This window comes from Notolabrus celidotus, chromosome 20, assembly GCF_009762535.1.
Source record: "Notolabrus celidotus isolate fNotCel1 chromosome 20, fNotCel1.pri, whole genome shotgun sequence".
NCBI lineage: Eukaryota > Metazoa > Chordata > Actinopteri > Labriformes > Labridae > Notolabrus > Notolabrus celidotus.
Window position 1 is genome coordinate 20603883 of NC_048291.1, and position 22376 is coordinate 20626258.

The window sequence follows — 22376 nt, forward strand, 5'->3', positions numbered from 1 at the left end:
TTAGCATTAGCTTGGACTCACAAAATTGAATAACTTAAGAATTCTCAAACATTCTTAAGTAGATATTACCTCTGGTACACGCACACAAATACAAACACACAAAAACATGTGACCAAGTTTAGTCTATATGCGACTCAGATTGGCATAAATTCTATGACAAAAAATAAATAACATTTTTTTTTTTGAAAAAATAAAGTCATATGAGTAAAAATAGCACATACGAAGCAGTTGGTTACACATTAAAGTTAGAGTGCTTACTGCATGGCGCATAGATTCTCTGTCTGACCACACCTAACAACAAAGACTTCCAATCAATATCTGTCAATTTTGACTGTTTTGCTCAGCCTCAATGTGCTAGATGCCACAGAAGAGGATTAGGGTCACTGTTGTTATCATTTGCATTTTACGGGAGAGGATTAGGGCCACAAAACTTTCTTTTTTAAAATGAAGTGCTATATATATATATATATATATATATATATATATATATATATATATATATATATATATATATATATATATAAAGTCAGAATTCTGAGATTATTATTTTCCTTATTTGCGTAATTGTTGTATGTATTCTGTATTGTTTACGTATTATTTTTTGGAGTACAAGTGGGATGGGTTTGTGGGAGGGAAAAAAGAGGGAAAAAATGGGAAGAATGGAAGTCCTCTGTACCACATTGTACTGTACTGTTCCTTTGCTACCATTGAAACTGCTTCCAATAGACAAAATAATAATAAAAAAAAGAATACTGAGAATAAAATCAGAATTCCGAGATTAAGTAAAGATTCTGGGATAAAATTTAAAAATCTGAGATTAAAGTAAAAATTCTGAGAATAAAGTCAGAATTCTGAGATTAAAGTCAGATTTATGATTTTAATCTCAGAATAAAAAAATATATATATTGCACTTTATTTAATTTTTTTCAGTTACTAAGAAATGTTTGTGCCCAAGTGACTGAATACCATGAAGTGATAGAGGTAAATGTCTAAACTTCATCTGTCCTTCAGAATAGGTTCAAATCAACCGAGAAATTACTGAATAATTCCTGAATGAGAGACGTTTTATGGTGTTTACGGTATGCTGCGTGTTTTCAAGGTCGCACCGCAGCGTTCATTACGGTAAAGACCTCGCAGGTGACATCATTGTGAGCCAGTCACGCCCATTCAGAAACATAGAGGAGAGAGAAGAGCAAGTATTGACGCTGCTTTGACTCCTGCACACTGAGCGCTATCCCTGTTACGTCCTGGACGCTGTGGAGGAAAACAACTTATTCAAACTAACTGAACTCTTTTTAAATTTTTTTTGGACTACATTTCTTCGGTTCAAGAACATCCTTCTGACGCAAAGTTGGAGAAAGCAAGGTGAGTGATGCACTGAATCAACAATACTTCATGAACGTCTCACGGTGTACTCCCCGTGCAGTTCACCAAGATATTTTTTATCATAAGCTGCCAACTTGAAGAAGAAGTTATCCCAAGCCAACTATATTTTTCTGTAAGGATAAACTATGCATGTTTGATGGAAGTGGCTGGAAGTGGCTGGAAGTGTAGGTTGGTTTCTCTTTCTAATTTAAAGTGGCGTTCAAGTCCACTTTCCATTACGGATTGAGTTCTGCGCGTTCCTTTTTTTCGCAAGTGGGACAACCAAGCAATCAAGGGCGCACCAACCAGCAACAGATAGAGAAAGCTTGTGTTTATGTGTGTACACTGTGTCATCCAATTACCTCTTCACACACGCCTGAGTCCATGCTGTGTGTTTGTAAAAGACAGAAGAAGCTTTCATTCAGACTTGAAAAGGTTTGCTGTGAGCACAAGCCTCTTATTCTGAGTTAATGAACTGCTGGTAGACGTGGGCGCTTAAGAGCTGTAGGATGTTGCCAGTATCCATCAGAAATGAATTATAGGTTGAGTTTGTTTTCATGTTTGTGTGTAATCATACATGAGAGTAGTGGTGGAGTAAAGCCTTTGTTTTTGGGCCCTGGTTCAGATATGTTGTTGGTTGTAACAAAAAACATCAGCTGATGTAGTAGGCAGGGGATGTGTGCGTGTTTGGATGCGTTAAAAAAAGTCAGAATTCTAAAGAAGTGACACAGTTTCAGTCAGGATGTTGTTGGCCCTAAATGGTTAAGGTGCCCCCCTTTCTCAAACCTGCACGCAGATGAGGAAAAAACAGATGAAGTGGTCTTGAAATCCATCAGACTTTTGTTCTGGTTCACGCAAGGACTCCCTTGCTGATCTATTTCCATGTAGAAAAAACTCCATCTATTTAAGTGCTTAGCTTGTACAGAGGTGTTCAGGTGATGTTCAGGCCAAGGGCTGACAAGACTTGGATTGAAGAGGCCTCTTGTTCAAACTGAGTACACTCTGGGGTTGAATTGATATTTCCATTCTAGGCATTCAATTAGGGTTTTATTCCAGTACACGTCAGTGTTCACAAATTAATAGACTTAAGTGACCTTGGTCTGAGTGCAGTAATTCTTTATTCACACCATAACTTTTCAGAAGTACAGCACGTCTTCATACGCAAAGATTTCTAAGTCAGTTTGAAATGAGTTAGGCAACATAAATGTTTTCAAAACGTTTAAAAGAACAGCCTTTAACCTAGCCTTTACAAGTCATAGCCTACATAATGGAATCCATAAAAAAGTACTAGATGAATCAGAAATGTAATTCAGCTCGCCCTTCAGTACTCATTCATATGTAAGCACCAATCAGGCGATGTGTCCTTACACAACACACCTGGCTCGTTAGCCTTGCTCGTTAACTATCTGATTAGTCAGCTGGTGAATTCGCCCAAGGCAAAGGCTGTTTCCGAAACCGCCTCCTAAACTAGCAGTATGCACTGATCTGGCCAGAATTCAGTATGTAGTAAGCAGTAAGTGAACAAGAGCAAAATCTGCAGGATGCCAAAACTACCCGGATGCGTACTGATTCAGGAAAATTTCACTGTATGTAAGAAGCAGTTTCACCATCAGCTTGGGCTGTTTCCGAAACTGCCTGCTACATACTACTTACTAATGTAGTAGGCAATAGTAGTGCCTACTACACACTGCTTCTTTAGCATCCACTAATAATTTAAAAAGTTAGGAAGTAGTTTATATGTAATTCAATAACCTTCACAGTACCCCAAAACGTATTTCCTCCCGTCAAAAAAGAAGGAAAAAGAAAAAGTGGAACATTAGCGCTGTGCATTATGGGAAACAGTATGCGAGGCAGACTGGTCCGATGCATACTGTGAAATTTTCACGAATCAGTAGACATCCAGGGAGTTTTGGCATACTGCAAATTTTGCTCTTCACTTACTACTTACTACATACTGAACTTTGGCCAAATCAGTACATACTGCTAGTATAGTAGGCGGTTTCGGAAACAGCCTTTGTCTTCTGTTCTCCAAAACCATAAATCAAGTGATGCCTGACCCAGCATACTGCAGAACAGATCCAACAGAACAGTCATACTACATACTACCTTCAAACGCAATATTTTCTATGTGGTACATACTGCACACTACATTTTACTAGTATGAAGCAGGCCGTTTCGAAAACAGACAATTTCATTTGCTGACCTCTCACTCCTATCAAAGTCCATCTTCAGGTCCAAATATGCACACACATTAACTTAAAAAAACAAGATGAACTGCAGAAAAGCAGGCTTCAGTTTAGAAGTCAGAAGTTATTGGGTAAAAGCTGTGCCTAATTCAACAACTATGCTATCTTTCATCCTAGGGTAAGAGTGAGGAAAAGAGCAGGCACGCTATAATCAGGTTACATAAAGTATTGTGAGTTGTATAAGAAATTTAGCTAAGTTAAACTCTTACAGTTTCTTTAGATTATGTTGATGTTGATGATTTAAAGGCTTATTTTGATGATTGGAAGTGAAAACGGGATAACAACGAATCAAGAATAGTGACTTTATCCATGAACAATAACATTTCTTCTTACGGTATACTAGGGCTGGGCGATAATTCCATAATGATACTTATCGTGATATCATTTTTCATATTCTAAATATAACAGCAGGGTAAGAGGTAGGCAGGCTTAAAAAGTTTGGAGCGAAATGTAAACACAGCTGAAACGAGTGACAGCGGCACTGAAGGAAACATTAAACCTACCAGCTCAAAGCTGAGTCGTTAGTCTGACATTAACTTCATACAGTTAATAAAATACACTTCCAGGATGTGGGTAAATACATCTGATTATGCAAATGATCTCAACCTGAGAAAAATATTCAAAATATTAAAAAATGAGGGATTCAAGAATTTTATCAGAGAACTAAATCCAGATACAAGCTAACAAACTGTCTGGTTTCTTCAACTTTCACTCAGGAGCAAAGATCTGCCTCTACATTTGAATGAAATAACGATTGATTTTTATCGTGATAATTATTGATATCGACTGATACAAAAAAATATATTATATTATATATATTATATATTATATATAATATTTTAATATCGCCCAGCTCTACGGTAAACAAATTAATACTGAGCAGGACAGTTTCACAGAGTGACATTAACTTGTCTTTGCCCTCTCGCTGAAAAAAATCTGACATTGAGACACTGTTTCGAAATTATTTCTTGGTATTTCTTTGCTGTAATTTATTGTTACTCAACTGCCGCCATCACAGTACATCAGCTACAAACTAATGTTCTTGCTGCACTCCTCATTTATAAATCTCTATTATAATAATTTTCTCAATTTTCTGTGAAGAGTTATGTGAGTCCCAAACCAATTTTGGGATGCTCCTGCACTGCATGGCACTAGTTCAGGCTGCAGTGTCTCCTATCAGGGTGAGATGTTTGTTTTATTACAAGGTCAAAGACTCGCAGTCTTCAGCGCCCTCATATGTGTGAACTCAATCATAAAGTCTTGTTTGCCGAGCACTTTAAAAGCTTACTACAGTTTTTATGGCTACGTCTTTTACAGCCCTTAACGTTGTGAGATGGAGCTTGTTGTGAAGGCCTCATGTTGTGCAATATGATCTGCTGTAATAGTCCCCTGTGAGTTCTGGCTGAGGGCAATAAAGCAAAGATAATGAGAGGGGGGGAGTGAGAGATATTACAGTGAGAGCTATTGAATCAGGGAAGAAGTTTGAGCAAAACGAGAGAGCAAAGCGTGAGAAAGACAGAGGGAGGAGAGAGAGCAGGGGGTTACTGTCTTTATTAAAGATTGTACACGTCCAACAGTTTGTTGACAACTGCACATTACTAAAGCTAAAGCGCCTTTGACACTTAATATTTAACAACATTATGTCACCGAAAAATTCCAGAATTGCCATTCTAATGTACCTCAGCAGTGGATTGTGTCGTTGTGCTCTGAAAGCTGTAAATCCCAAGTTTGCTTTAGGCAGTGGCAGGAGAGGAGTAAGTGATTGTGGTGGTGGTGTGAGTTTGTGTATGCAGCAGGAGGAGTTTCCAGTAGTAATGACTGTCTCTGAATCAATAACACTACAACATGTATGAGGACGCTTCTGGAATGTTGTTGCATTAGTCAAAAACATAATGAGGACAACTGTTGTCAGCAGTTGATATGGTATTTCGTTTAGACGGGAGTTACTTTCCTGTTGTTTTTGGCCTAACAAAACAAGCACTACACTAAGCTTATGCATGCTAAGTTGTGTGCTCAAGTGATCCACACTGATAAGGTTTTTCCATCCGCCTATCCTGTACATAAAGATGCACGCGTTTGCTATGTGACACAAGTAGACATTGTGAGCATTATTCAGAATATGTGAGGGATGTTCTAATATCTTGGGATGTGTCTCGGGGCGCATGGGTAGTGAGTTTGCTGCGTCCTTTTGATGCAAGATGCATACCTAGCAACCCCACTGTTGTCGCATGTAAACTTTGCTTACAAAAACAAAAACATGCAACAACACATTTGGGGTGTATGATTTGGACTAAGCTAACTCCAACTTGAACCAGACTTTTTCATTTGGTGCTGGCAGGATAAAGTCTTCTCAAACTTGGGTTAAATAGATGGTCTTTTGCGCTTGCACACGAAACCCTCCCAGAGATTGTTGAGTCATTTTCAGGGGTGCAGTTTATGTGTGAAAGGGGCTTAAATTAAGAGGGGCTTAAGCGATTGTTGAATGCCTCGTTCATAATGTAAGGATAATTTTTCTGCTGCTATATCTGCCCGTACGCCTCTGCACCATGCGGCAGAGGTTAGCTCCACTTCAGCATCAGAAGTATTCTCGAGAGGTTGGAAAAGGTGGGTGGTGGGTGGTGGTTGGGATGGGGGTGGGGGAAGTCTTGGGTGGCAGGACTGACATGGCATCGAAAGCATGCTGCAGAAGCCACAGTGTAATGTCAACAACACGTTGTCAGACGAAGCAGCAGAGACCTACACAATAGGTTATTTGCAATCACATCATGCCAGTGACATGTGGAATTCAAATGGGGGTCAGGAAGTAAATTTCAGAATGGATGCAACCGAGGAAAAGCCCGTACTGTGCTGCTCTAGACACTGTAATGAGAGAGCAATACTGAAAAAAATTCTGGCTTATCTTATCTTATCTTGCTTGCATTACCAATTACTACCTATTGTTTGTCATTAAGTAATTGTTAAAAACTCCAGCAGAACAAAGATGGGAAAAATTTAACATTACAAAGTATGGAAGGAGTTAGCTACTTAAACATAGACATATACAGCATACATACATTACTTTAACTTACCCTTGAAAAAGTGGTCACTACACACACAGGCATAATCCGACTCTGCTCCTCCGGACCATAAATGAAGGTATTCTATCCACTGTTTCCATCGTTTTTCTTAGAGGTTTTTGTATTTTCCCCCTTGTGAACCACTACCATTGGGACACAATAAAAAACTTGTCAACTTCTCTCTGTTTGATCAGTTAGGGAAACCGTAAAAAACGCAAACCATTGTTCTTGTGTTTATGTTTCTGCGCCGACTCCTGCAAATCACTTCCTGACCCCCATCCTCATTTCGCGCCACTGCCACGCAACGGAAATGAGGTCATATGCAAACAACCTATTATGACAGTTTTTGCATTTATATCAGTGCTACATGGGATGCCCAAATCCCGATCCCAACTGTCAGATCAGTGCCTATGTAAGCACCTTTTGACTGATCGAGATGGACAATTTGAGCCGATCATCTCACAACGATCATTTTTGATAGCTGTCGTAAACAGAGCACAATTTGCGAAAAAATGCAAACACGCAAGTCACTAGAGAATGCAGGTCTTTACCATCTTTTGGTGCATTTAGATCCACGGTGTGTCCTGCTACCTGGACACTACATGTCATACACCGCTTTACCAGAGCATCAGTTTCTCCAACAAACAGTCCAAAATCCCATTACGTCATTGAATTAAATTTAAATAAATGACGATGTGACATCTAATGTTAGAGGACAAATGTATTCAGCTTAAAGCAACAATAGAAAGACAGTTGAGCATTTGACAGAGATCATGTGTTGGTGTGAGTGCGGACAGTGAAACCACTAAACAGAAACAATTTGTTTGCAGTTTAGAGAGAAAATATGTTTATAAGGCTGGAGGATAAACCATCATTCAAAAGAATAGTTCTATTAGAACTGTGTGTTTGTTCAGGCACAAAGGGAACGCATGTGTTGACACGTGATGTGCTTTGTTACCTTCTGTCTGCCTAAAGGGCAAATTCCACTCTCTCTGAAATATGACCGGAATGACTCCTGGAGGCATCTCTGTTCTTACCTCTAAACAATCAAGGTTATACTTTGGAAGCATGAGACAATGTTAATCTTGGGCTGTACTCTGCCTAACCACAAGTGATAATCTTCAAAATTTGGCTTAAAAATAGACATCGCCATTAACCTGGTTAACAGCCTCAGTGACAATGTTAGTTTCCTTTTCTTTATTTGAGCATGCGCCACACCAACCAACATGGCAGACTGCATCTCTATAAGCACACAGTGGAGAAACCAGAGCATAAAATCGCATATCATCTTTGTTCTGTGTGTTTTCAAGCTGAGTGAATAACTGATCTGATGTTGCCACTTTAACAGTTCTATTTTTTTCCACAATCCCTCACACTAATTGGAGAAATTGTCGGTCTCATCTCTGATCTTTTTAAGGAAATTCATGTTACACAGACAATTAGCAAGAATTAGCAATGTTAATCAGTAGTTATTGTGTCTCATACCAGAGTTATACTAGCAGAAGTTCTGAAGGCTAAAACAAGCCTAAGAGTAAGGAGCATGTGAACGTTTTCTTCTAAGAGTATTTCACAGAGCCTTCTAATAATCCAATAAAAGGTTTTTTCCACTCAGAAACCTGGCAGTCACATAATTGGACTATTACCTATAAAACATGAAATATAAATTATGTTGTTCTTATTTTAGGTCCAACCCCACATCAAACTCTGATGTCAGCCTCACTGATTCCCCTGTTACCCTGTAAGTCATGCAGTATTTATCAGTTTCCCATTAGCACCCCCGCATCTGTGAACCAAGACACTTCCAGCTGTCTATTCTCTTTGTGTTATAAGGGACTTCACTTTCCTTTTTGCCACATCATTTATCTGGATTTATTTTTTAGCAAAGCTGGAGTATACGTAAGTGGCAGCTAAGCTCACTGCCCCAAAGCTGCAGCGAAGAGCTGTCGCAGAGACCCTGTTTTCTGACATATACTGCATTGACTCTGAAGTATTGGATGACGCAGTCATGAGCACTACATACTTGTGTGTCGATGTGTCCGCATCGCTCTGCAATACTCAGCCTTAACGCTTGTGTGATTTATATGCTATTCAGATCACCTTTTGATAGCCCTGCAACATTTTCTGCTTGCTTGTCCACAGGGAAATTATGGCGACTCCATTGCGTATTATGTTAAATTGGCGCTGATACATGTCGCCATTGATCATACAGAAGTTTATTACAAAGGATAGAGAGGAAATGAAATGTTGTAAATGTAGGAAATACGATACTGCCAACGAACCAATCACAGGCGGAGGAGCACGTCTGTGTTGTGTCCGTACAGACTTTCTGGCTGCAAATTAAAGTGCTGAAAAAAATCGAAGTAGAGCGTACACCTAAACAGAAGTGAGTGCTCTGGTCAGAATCTTTCAAAATTTGCTAAATCACTTGGCAGAAATGACAGTCTGCAGAAACGGTAGCCTAGCTTGCGTTCCATTTCTCCCTGCAGCGGCTGATTGGCTGTTACCCGTGCTGTGGGTGGAACAATGCTGGAGACATAGAAGTGACAGCAGACAGAGAGGCACGGCTGCATCAGAGCCAAAATAACCCAGTTTTAAATTGATCTCTTATCGGCCGTCAGATTTTTTTAAAAAGGCTGACGCCGATTTGCTAAATATAGGGGCTGATAATCAGCCCGGCCGCATGTAACACCTCCGCATGGGCTTCATATTTTGAGACTGGAGGTTGCCACTTGGTATGCACTTCTGCCTTGGCTTCCATTTTCGCGGTCGGAGGTTGCCGCTTGGTTTTTCCTGGAATGAAGCTGAGGTGATACCTTCCTTGTGTTGGTCACACACAAGTACTATGCTTACTGGACTCACTATAGAGGGTTTACCAGCCCACTCCCATTTCACACTCGGAGATTTTGGAATGCACTCATTGTGGCAGAACCTCTACTCTACTATCTGTCTGTGAATGGAGCCAAAGAGATATCTCTAAATTGTCATAACTCCTCACTTGTGCTGTAGCTCTGAGGTTTCTTACCCTTCCAGGTGTTGTGTTACGCTGTTGTTCCACACAGCAGTGTGTAAACAAATCTACACATAGTGAAGTTGAAATTAAGTGGGTGATAGTGCTGCACAAGACAAAGCAGGACACACATGATCAGGTCTCGTAGTTGGTTATATGGGTCATGTGGTCTTTGCTGCATTGGTTTACTTCCTGCTTTTCTGTCTGCAGGACATGCAACCTGCACAAGGATTCTCTGGTGTGGTTTTGCCCTACCATTCGACATCCAATAATTATTTTCTTATTAAGAAAGAACAACCCTCAGTGAAGCCAATATTTGCTTTTTGCCAGGTTGGCCGTGGAATCATTGTGTTGTCATGCTGGTGAAATATGACCCTCTGGGATATAATTGAATGATCAGAATAAACTGAATCACTGGATGGTTAAACACATGATTTGGTCTTACTTCATTACTCTGCTCCTGGCAAGTGACATCATGTTTTTCTGAAACTTGGAGCAAATTTTGATGACCACTTGCTTACATGACCACCTCCAATTTGACTTTGAAGCTACTTTTGGTTCATGTTTAAGTGATGAAACGTTTGCTGGTATTTAGGAACCCTGAAGGGTGGCGATTGAGAAAGGCTTCACCCCCCAGACATGTGAAATATGCATTTGCAAGAGCAATTTTCTTTGACCAACAAGTTTACAGTGGTTAAATTCAAACCAGTGGTTGCGGCTTGAGGTGCAATTACACCATACAGTATTACCATGTATTGTTGTAAACGTTGCATTGTGCAAAGTCACTGTTATTTGTGTCCTTGTCATCTCCTTGCACATTATAGTTCCTCAGTGAATTGCTGGATGCATCCTTCTTCTTTTTCTTCTTTTTCTTTTTTTTTTAAAGGATTATCATTTACTCTCTTTACCCCTTTCAATATGGCAGGACTGTGCATGTGGTCAGAAACAGGGAAGACCAAGCAGGGAGTAACACGGCAGAGTATAGCAGTTGAACCCAGGACTGCTGCTTTCAATCAATCAATCAATCATTATTTGTATAGCGCCAAATCACAACAAACGTTATCTAAACATAGCAAACAAACAAACATAGCAGGTCTAGACCGTACTCTGTTAAATTATTAGCAGAGACCCAACACCAAGACAGGATAAGACTAAGTCTTATCTCATCTTAATCCACCATGAGCATTGCACCCCGCAGTATTTAGCTAGTTACAGTGAGGAAAAACTTTCTTTTAACAGGCAGAATCCTTGAGCAGAACCAGACTCATGTTAGACAGCCATCTGCCTCGAGGTTGGAAAGAGGGATAGAGGAGAATAAGAGAGAGAGAGAGAGCGATGATAGTAAAGAGACGGTTAGTAGTAGTAGTATTAGCTGTTGCCGCTGGTGTCCAGCATGTCCATATCAGCTGGAGTCTGGAACGTCCACAGCAGGAGGACGTCTACGGCAGCTCTGAGGAACCTACGAGACAATGGAGCTCAGGTACTCCAGAAAGGTATATGCGGCCTGTAGCCTCAACAATGGGCTCACAATTTAACCGCTGTGCCAATCTAGCACCCCTGATGTGTCCTTTATAGTTTACTTTTCCCATCAGCACAGTGAGAAAGTGACAGGTCATCATGCCACAGGCTGAATATGAGTGACACCCCTCATTACTGCAGCTAAATGTCAATCTTGAGGGGTTTTGGAAATTGTGAAATTCAGTACAGCAGGTTTTGAAAGTGAAAGGTTAAACAGACACGTAGGTAACTTTTGTAAACTCACATTTGTATTCAGACAGTTGTTTGAAGGTGCTTCAAGTCTGTGTTTTCCTCTTCTGTACTCCACTGTAGAATGATGTTCCTCTGCCAGCAGGGAACGTTAGTATCTTGTGCCTTTTTGGCTAACACATTACAGAGGAGAACAGATCAGCCACTGTCATCTTGAACTTGTCAGGTGGATGCAGCGCCTGATGGGGAGCTATCTTGTTGATGCTGCTGTAACAAGTGCACCATTGAGTAACAGAAAAGGGACTGCATCTCTTTTTTCCCCTTTTTGTTATCATTTCTCTTTTTCTGTATTTGTCGGTCTTTTCTCTCCTCTGTAAATCACTTGCTCCTTAGACAGAGAAAGTCAGGCTGAAACAATCTAGACACGCAGAAGTCAATCCCTCCAGGATATTGAGGGCCTTTTTTTTGCAATCTGTGCAACTGCCTGCCTGATTTTGTGGCAACAATTTTTAATATAATGCATACAAGTTGTAATGCTTTAAAGGCTCACTTTTGGCACACATTGTGAAAGTTTCCTGGGACTTCCACCAGCTCTGTGTCAAGATCCGTGTCCGGTCTCCGATCCACTGCGGTCCGCCTCCGTGCTCTCTCGTCTGTCAACACCTACCGGTTCCGTTTTCAGAACGCAGTAAGTAGCTGAACAGCCGGACAGCTGGAGTCATGTGACCAAGGTTTTCCCGCAGTAATTACTGCATTAATGAATATCCAACCCTCATCCATGTTGTTGTTTATGGTCCTCTGAAAACCTCTGACCTGTTGACTCCAGGCCTGGCTCCGCTCATAATGACTGCTTGTTGTTGTAGTTAAGTGAAATACGATCTAGTGATAACACAGAGTGTTTTATTCTGAAAATTAACCGTATGTTTTCATTTGTTTTGGTGCCTGACTTCCTTTCCTGCTCGATCTAAATCCGAGACGCAGCCGGAACGCAACGGAGCAGATCCAGTGAAAGTTGACACAGTGACCGGAATAGAAACCTTTCAGATCCGGTGCTGTGACAGATCGGAGACAGACCAGACACGGATCTGGTGGAATTTGGTCATAAGAGATGCTGGGACTAACATCCCATGACAGGATTTGTTGGTTGGGTGAGCTGTCTGTCAAAAGATGAAAATCATTGAAAAGAGACAGGGTGGTTATTATTTGAGCTTATAAGGACTTTGAGATCAGAGCTCCGCTGACACTCACTGGTAACCAAGTCTATGGTTGGTGGAAAACCATGGACAGAGCCCCTGATTGGCAAGTACACTCCCCCTAGGCCCATAGAGACAGCCGTAAGTAGCCAACAGTTTTAGACATACAAAATTAGATTAGACTGTGTATTTAATTTGTTATTTATAGGATTTGCTACCCCTACCCCGCCCCCCCCCACGCCCCCCCAATGGTCATGTTCTCTCAAAGCCATCATAAAAACTTTCTACATTTGGACTTTGAGAGACACAGCTCAATCTCATCTTTTTCAGCCAAAGTTTTTCCTCTCTGGTGATTGCAGAGGATGGAGCACTGTTGCTGCTTCCTTTTCTCGGTGTGTCAGGAAATGGCTGTCATAAAGCTTGGGTGTGTGACTCTAAGGGGAGGGTCAGACGGTGGAAATGAGTGCAGAATATCAGAAGGGAAGGAGAAAGTGAGCACTAGCTTGGAGCTTATTTATTCCCATGTTTCTGTTGTTGGAATCCAGTGTGATGTGATTCACAAGGTAACTTGTAAACAAAACTGGAGCTTTGCTGGCATTGTTAACAAGACTAGGTGTGTAACACATGTTTGTTCAGTCCAATACACCACCATATAAAGTAGATCAACAGAAAGTGTGCTGCAGTGCTCATCTCTTTGAGTACGAAGTCCATTTTTTCTTTGTTCCATGTGGGTTAAAAAGGAGTTTTCATTTCCATGAAATCAAAGGCTGATTAATAACATAAGTGGAGGTATGATTGTTTGATCTGAGATGATGCTTTTACTCCTGTTGGACGCAACTACATGAATAATTCATTTGTTTAAATGAACTGATTTTTATGCATTAATTAATTATCTGTCTGCAGATGAAGAACGTGTAGGCTGAACGCCTTAATCCTGAGAAATCTGAATTTAAAGAGTCTTTTTTTTAAGAGCATGTCAATGAAAATACATAAAGGAGACACTGGCCCAATATCATTGTCCACACTCACACACTCACTGACTTTGAGGCACGTTCCCACTAAGTCCGTGAGGGCTTATAGCTGTCCCGTTGTCAAATCTTCAAGTGTGTGAGGGATCTCTCACAGACTTTTTGAGCACTTTATGCTCCCTTTCTGTAAGTGGCCATTTTTGCAGACGTAGTGTAAGGCAATTACCCATAGCTCAAAACATGAAATAAAAAGTGCGACAGTGAACAAGTAGCATGGATGGTACAACCAATGTTGGCGTTACAAAAAAGTTTGCCTTGTAAGTATAACTGTAGAAAACAGCCTTAATCAGCCAAAATCTATTTACCTTTATGTGTATAGTATAAGTTATATATTTAGATAAATTGAATTTATTGGTTAAGCAGGCTGTATGGTAAGAGTCTGGATCACATGGCAGTCAGTCCGTCTCTTAAAAGGAACCCCGGCTACCAAAATGTATTTTCCTATATGATCAATGTTTGTATCAGCTATATAAAAACGATAATAAAATCTCTCAAAATATCTTAGTTTGTATAAAACTGGAAAAAATATTCTCACTCGTAGATCGCCATTGTTCTTTGGGTCGCAATGATGTTTGGGTAGTGAAGTCATTTGGTTGCAACAGTCTGTTTTCTTCATGCGTGTCAGCTGAAGCATGTGATTCCTGGGTGCTCTGTGAAGTTATATTCCGGATCAGACTGTCTGTCCAGTGGCTGACTGCCCTCGCTGAAAAAGTCATCATCTGAGAGGAAAAGATCCAGAGACTTCACAATTAGCAGCATGAACGTGGTCTTGAGTAAGTTGGTGCGCATCAGCTGGCCGCTGTACCGTTGCATCAGATGTGTGTTTTTCCATCTGAGTTTCGATATCACTCTTATTTGGACAACACTGTACACTTACGGACTGCTGTGTTGACTGATCGGGGGACTCGTCGTCAGCTTCCTCCGTGATCGTGGTAGTGGTCGTGGTCGTGGTCGTGATCGTGCCCAATGGTTCGCCATCAGAGGCTACATCTGCAGGTGCGGGTTGTTGACATCCCTGCAGGAGCACATCCAGCATCTCCTGCCTATGGCATTTCCTTGAGCGGACTTCACTCTTTTCCCGTGGGCGTTTTGTCTGTTTATGAACGAAAACTGACGGCACAGCATTTGGCTTCAGTCTCCGTTTATAACTAGCAGCACCTGTGAGCTCTTTCACCAGCGTGGGTCGGCTAAATGAATCAAATGCATCTGGAGTGAAGTGGCGAGAACATAGCTGCCAGTCCTTCAGAAGTTGTGTACGTCCAAAAGCAATTTCCCACTCCTTTCTTCTCTTTTTGTCTCTTGGAAAGCTGTGTAGACTTACACCAGTCCCCTTGTTTCCCTTCGACTGGAAATTACACCCAAACGCAGAACAGTGTGGCATTATCAAGCTCCTGAAAGCCTGAGTAAACACGGCGAAAACCAGAGGCTCGGCAAGACGCAACCATTACACGTCATCAACCCAGCTTGCATTGCGCTAGTAAAACAATGGCTGCGCCCGTAGGTTAGAATATGTGTTATAAATTTCGTTCGAAACAACAATTATTCATGTCTATTTAACAAAGCATTCTAGTATGAGACAAACATTAAAGCAGATTTATGCCTATTAGTCCCCACAGTCGGGGTTCCTTTTAAGTGGCTTGAATTTGAGGAAAGTAAAAATTGTGTAATAAAAAATCCTAATGTCGCTAAGATGAGATACATGATGTCATGCAGGTTAGGTGAGAAGTCCCAAAGTGCTGTCCCATTCTTAGTTCTACAGTTTGAGCCCCTACAGCCTCTTCCCCTTAATCACTTTCCGGAGGATGTCAATTAAGTCAAGAAGTGCTCAGGGCTCAGAGTTTAAGGAGGACATTGAGACTGGGCCTATGACATGATCAATTGAGCTTTTGGCTGGATGTTGTTACATTTTTAAACGGGTAAAAACTGAAAATCAGGGCCAAAAAATCCAGGTATGTATTGAACCCTCTTCTAACTGTGCAGTTGGATCTCTAGAAGTGGTGATATCTGCAGCTGGAATCAAAGTAAAGAAGGTATCCATTCTTAGCATGTAGAGCCAATGCACTACTTTTCGTGAAAACAGAATTTTCATCATCAGCGTATTCTTGTACTTTATTCTAGATATGAATTTGTGTTAAAACATTATTTATAATTTGAACTTTCAAGCTGCCATTAGTCTGGTTAAAATTATACCTGCGCAACATCCATATTTTAGCATTGTGAGCTTAAGCTCTAACAGACCTGAGGATCACTGCACAGATTACAGTATGATATAATCTGTGCCCTCGAGGGTCACTCCATGAGCCGGTAATGGTTACTTTCAGTGAAATGAAGCTGATTACACAACTCTTACATTAAGTTGCATTGACAGTAGGTAAAGTGCATGGTTGAATTAGTTTTCTGGAAGGGTACATGGACTCCTCATTTAAACGTGTCCAGGGGAGAAGAGTGCAGGTGTTGTTACAGACTCAACCTTCAGCTTTCATGAATGTGTGTGTGACCAAAATACAGGAGCTGTTACACTGACGCACATCAAGGGGTGAGTCATCAAATTGTAGAATCAAGACCATTTCTTTCTGTCACACACGATCACGTTTGGCCTTGCATGCATGTAAAGGACCACCTTCGCATTCACGCACCCACACGGACTTCAGAGCGCTCGATAACACTGTTTGTCTCTGTTTTAAGGTTAATGCTTTCTGCCTTCAGTGCTCCTCAATGGCTGCTTAATGTGTCTGAAGCAGCCTCTCTCTTTCTTTGTGTCAGTGCATACAAGGCCTCCATAATGTGCCTGGGGCTGTTAACAATCCCCCTCCTCCTCCTCATGTTATTCACCTGCTGAACAACAAAGACACCACAATGACTCGGCCAGCATCGGCTTAAAAGGCTCAAAGGCTACAGTCAAAGCATCGGAGGAGAGATGTATGGGTCAAGCTATGAATAATGAGAGTATGGCTTTGCTCTATAAGAAGCATACAAGTAAGATTATAATCATTTGATATTTACTGATATCAGTATTGATCAACCAAGTGTCTTTGCGTGTGTTTAAAAAATACAACCCCAGTTCCATAAAGGTTGGAACTCTTCGTTTGCAAACATTAAGACCTTAAATTTAATTATACATAATGCAAAGACAACATATTAAATATTGGAAAAGAATTAGTGAGCCACTTCCCGTCTTTACTTCTGGCACACTCAGCCCCTCTTGAACGCCCTTTTTACACCCGATTATGTTACTAACCCTTTTTCTTAATGGATAAAAACAAAGCTGGTAAAGGATAAAGCAGTGTGAAACTGGAAATTCATTACTGGACAGCATGTGGGGCTGTGAACGCTGCTTATTTGAGACATGGATTCCCTTTTCCGTGCATCATTAAAAACATGTTTTAACAGGAACTGTTGATTTTAGAGCTTTTGATGTAGAACTCTTTAAATTAGGCCTTTACAAGTATTGAATTCGACATCCTTGTAAGATTAGATCAATACAGTTCAGAAATAACTATCATTTGTGGTTGTACAGGCACTTCTCAATAAATTAGAATACGGTGAAAAAGTTAGGTATTTTCCGTCAGTTATTTAACACAGTAAAAACGTGATATATTCTAGACTCACTGCATGCAAACTAAAATGATTCAAGTGTTTTAATATTTTGATATTGATGATGGCCTACATCTTGAAAATTGCAAAAATACACATCTCAAAGTATTAGAATACTTCATAGGATCAATCAGAAAAATGATTTAAACACAAAAATGTTCAACTTATGTAGAGTATCTTCATTTGTTCACAAAGTATTTGGTTGGGGCTCTTTTACCATGAATTACTGCATCCGTGTGGCCTAGCATGGCTTGAAACAAGGTGAACTTTTTCCCCATATTGTAATTTACTGAGATTTACCTGTATTTTGTCTTTGTGTAACACATAAGTCACTTATATGTGCTTTGGGTGTTATGAGAGGCACATGTGTAAACAAACATAGGAGTGTATATTTTGGCATGGGATAAGATCTTGAGACCACAGCTGACTTTCTTGTGCTGCCTCTGATGCTCACAACAGGAGCTCAAGTGAACACGTGACAAACAAGCTGAAAACTTTAAACCAATCAGCTCTTCCCATGTTTATTTCCATTGGGTGTGTGGATGTTAGATCTATCATATTGAAAAGGCCCACAGCTTATTTTTGTCATGGACATAAATCTTTGTTTTTGTCTAAAGGTTGTAACCCAAAGTAAAAAAGCTGAGGTAATATGTAATTACAGGAGACCTTCCTATCTCTAACTCTTAAATCTAATTAGGTTTGTCTTCAGTGCTCTTTCCTTGTGCTACCCTTGGGTCATTTTGTTCCTGTTTGTCGACACCTTTGTTTTTCTTGCCGATGAAAAAGGAGCAGAGTGAATGTGCGAAAAGAGCTTCTGTGAGAACCAGAAGGTAGTAAATACGAGAGATCAGGATGACAGTGTTAGAAGTTTTAGTACCTCATGTAGCTCTGCTTACCCTGTGTGCTGTCATGATTTGAACATGAACATGTGACCTTCTCTGAATTCAGATAGCAACAGTGTTTTTGTCACTCTTGCACTCTCATTGGCTTAAATGCAGTTTGTTACAACTCACAGGTAGCTAGATTTTGCCTTATAAGTGTTCTGTGTGAATTCAAATAGCAGTGAAATTGAATGTGTCAGTCTCATTTCTCTCCTGTCCTCTGACTCTAGATCTGTGTTTCTGTCCCTCATCAAGCAGCGGTAAATCCTCAGCAGGTAGGGAGGTAACTTGAATGTCCATCAACCACAGTGACACCCTCATGACAAGATTTGGGGACTGATGAAATGGAGCAAAACAAAGAACTAGATATATACATATCAGTATTCAAGTCATACCTGTGTGGTATTAAATCCTGTCATTTTTAAAATTTCTTTCTTAGATAGACGGGAAACGGGGGAGTAGAGAGTGGGGGAGTGGGGCAAGACATGCAACAAATGGTCTCTGCCGTGAGTTGAACGGGCGACCTCTGCGACGAGGACTATAGCGTCTGTATATGGGGCACGCTTAGATCGTTAGGCCAAGGGCACCCCTAATCCTGTCATTTTTAAAGTGGAAAATAATTAAAAGTTTGGATTTTGGGAAAACCACTGTAGAATCTCCATTACTTGTATTTGTAGTTGGAAGGAAGTAGTGGATACTTTTTAGGACAGTACTTTTGGGCCAGATCTGTGGGAAGAACAAGGCTTCCCCCTGATAGCCAGCTTAATGTTGATTTGTTGAAAAATCATAGTCAACTGAGGCTCTTTTCACACATCAGCCCATACCTGACAATTTTCCCATTCACACATGTACCTCACAGTGGGAGATTTTCTTTCAATGGATATGCTTTTACATCTCAACATATTATTTTTAGTTTAACTTGGGGGGCAGGAGAGTCTTCCATAATTGTGACTGTTTCTGTGATATGTCTACATCATGTATGAAGATGTTCCAGAAATGCAAACACAAACATTACTCTGAAAACTGAGGTGAACAGTAGATGATGTGAAGCAAGGAAAATGTGCTCGGTGTGAAAGATGACATCACTCTGCCCATCTGCTTGCGACTAATTTTCAGTCTTTTTAACAACTGGGTTCACACCATGGACTAGGGATGTACATTTTAAGTATTTTCCGTGATCGATTTTTGGAAATGTTAACGATCAATTATTGATTAATTGATAAAAAAAATAAATTATAATTCTTACGTCAAAAACAAGGCCAAATATGTTGTTTTCCCCCTAAATAATATTTTCTACAGCAACAAAATGCATATAACTGACAGGATTGAATACGGGTACATGTTTGACATGCAGATTATCAATAATCAGGCTCATAAAAATATTCTCCTTGGACAAAATCTTATAAAGTGAAGCCTGAGACTACTAACAGATAATTACTTCAGACTCACAGTGTCCAGTTTTCTGCCTACTCGTTCTTATTGAGAAAAATAAATGTGTATTTGATCAGGTGTCAGCCGGGAGCGCAACCGGGTCATAATCAGTCCAGCTGCAGAAAAGCTCAGACGGCTCTGATGTTGCTGGTCTGCAAACATAGTGTACCTGAATTTCCCACCTGTCTGTTGCCTTCGTATCCAAAGGTGGGAAATGTCCTGTTTATAGTTAGTAGAACCTTCGTGTCCGTGTTGTTGTTGGCAGCAGTTTTGTGTTGATCCTCTTTTAAAAAAGCGCACGGGGAGACCTGACGCGCAACACCTTTAACAGCTGATTCACATCGAAACATGCTTTAAACTTAAAACACCTCACTGATAGCTGAGTGTAATATGAGATCACATGATGTTTGTTCCACGTGACGGAAAATTGATAACAAAAATGCGTGTTTCGAGCAAGTTCTTAACAATCAATTAATCGAAAATCGATTAATTGTGGTCATCCCTACCATGGACTGAATATATCTTCATTACCACCTGTTGTGAGATATGAAGCCAAAGAACCGCCTCCCCAGGAGCTGGCATATTGCGCTACTGCATCCAAGTCATGCAAAGAAGAGATCTTTTGGACTGACATGACACCAAAACACTACTCATAAAATGTCAAAGGTCCCTCAGGTCGGTATGGTCTACAGCAGAACAGACACTCATCTTTTGAAAAACTAAATGACTCTTGTGATAGTGTTTGTTACAGCAAATCAGCATAAGAACAAACTGTAATGACAGAAACCAAGTTGGAGAAAAATAAATTTGACAAGTATTTTAATTTTATAGCTTGAACCTGGTTTCATCTGTTAAAATAAGGTGGCAGGGTATCAATCAGTCAATCAATCAATCAATTAATCAATCAATCAATCAATCAATCAATCAATCAATCAATCAATCAGTCAATCAATCAATCTTTATATAGCGCCAAATCACAACAAACATTATCTCAAGACGCTTTTAGAAACATAGCAGGTCTAGACTTTACTTTATGTTATATACTCCCGGACCCTGACTGGTAGATGATTCCAAAGGGGAGGTGCCTGATAACTGGCTAGCGTTCTAGAGGAGTAATAGGGCACTATGAGCTCTTTAAGATACGGTAGGTGCCTGACCATTAGATGCTTTGTCGGTCCGAAGAAGGTTTATGATCTATACTGCAGCCAGCCAGCAGAGGGAGCTCTAAATCTTTTGGCTTCATTGTTAGTGAACACTTATGGCACATCTGTTTTAGTATACAGTCTATGTTTCACACATTGACTCACCCAGACATATTCTTGCTGGTTTTACAGACACATTCAAGGACACAGTCTGTTTGCTGTTGGCATTGTCTTTGACTGGTTGCTTTTGAAGTAGACTTACAGCAGAAGTGGATGTGTTTATTTCTTGGCGCAGCTCTGTGACATTAAAGGAACAGTTTGACATCATGAGAAAAGACCTGTTACATCTGTCAATGAAAGTTAGATGAGAGGATGAATTACACTCTAATATTTGATCCATAAATAAGAAGTTGTGGCTAACAGGTAGTTAAGTTGGCTTATTACCCGGCTCTCTTACTGATCTTCCGGCTGTGTAAGATGCTTGATTCTGATTGGTCAAAATCCTTGACAACCCATTGACAACGGTTATTAACTTTCGCTAACATGGGCAGTGCCAGAGGCAAACTCATCACAAGTCATGTCAAATTAACCCGTGGAAAAGAGTTTTGGCACATTGTGCTTCTGCTTGTTCACACCACTGACCGTAAGGTGAGGTAAAATTGTGAGTTTATGTTTGCATCAAAACAATGTGGCATAAACGTTAACGTTTCGGTTAGAATGCTAAATCAGTTGGCTACAGACAAGACCCCTTCGCGACCCTGTCAGGATTCTATTTCTCATGACTACCTACTAACCAAATCTAAAACTTGTTGTTCTGACACATTCTGTTTGGAAGGTGATGATGCGTTCGGTAGCAGCTTTGCAAGATTTGGAAGGGAAATAGGGCCATGCTAGAGGTAAGCTAATCTAAGTTAACCATCCTTAAATGTACTGTACATGTATGAGAGTGGACTGAATCATAGGAATATATTTTAAACCCTGTTCTGTAGAAAAACAGCCATAGCATTTTTTTGTGGCTGCTCACTCTACGAGTTGTACTGTTTTTTATTTGTTTAAAAGTTTTTGTTTATGCTTTGTACAACATAAATCCTGTGATGCACATACGGTTGCTGAATAGGGATGTCAAGGACTAGCCCTGTACAAATGCAAGTCCTTTCTCTGTGAGAGCAGCTCTGGATGAATGGATTCAATCTTGTAGAAAATGCCAGACTGTAACTCTAAACCACTGAATGGACTCTGCGTGGATTCATTATATGTATTATGTGCCTGTGCATGGACAACACAATGGCCTCATCATGTGTGCATGTGTTGTGTTGATGTAAAGTGTGGGTGGGTGTGTGTGTGTGTGTGTCCATGCATCCGTCCCAGTGACCTGGTATTTGCTGTATCAGCAGGGTCTCTGGGTTGCGAGGTGTTTGGAGTCCTCGAGTATTAATATGGAAAGTTCCATGTTAACTTTTTTTTATGTGTGTGTTGGTGAGAGAATGACTGTTGTTGGTGTGTTCATTAAAGAGCAGGACTGGATCGTTTGCTCCAGATCCTCTTTTGTATGAGTGATCATGTCTGTACAGTCAACAGATCAGCTCATAGCAAAGCATCTAATGGAATATGACTCTTTTATTTACCTTGTCATGTTGTAGCCAGAACAATTTTCCCAATGTGTAACTCACATAAAAGATGAAACTTTTAGCTAAAGTATATCATGAATATAAAATGATATAATGTG

General features: G+C 40.3%; 1 protein-coding gene across 1 annotated transcript in view; it reads left to right on the plus strand.

The window, feature by feature from the left end:
• Positions 1-1151: 1151 nt before the first annotated feature.
• Positions 1152-22376, plus strand: part of carhsp1 (calcium regulated heat stable protein 1) — a 31804-nt gene continuing 10579 nt past the window's right edge. Inside the window, exon 1 of the mRNA XM_034712291.1 lies at positions 1152-1365. The gene's annotated coding sequence lies outside the window, so the exon portion shown is untranslated. The remainder of the gene's footprint in view (positions 1366-22376) is intronic.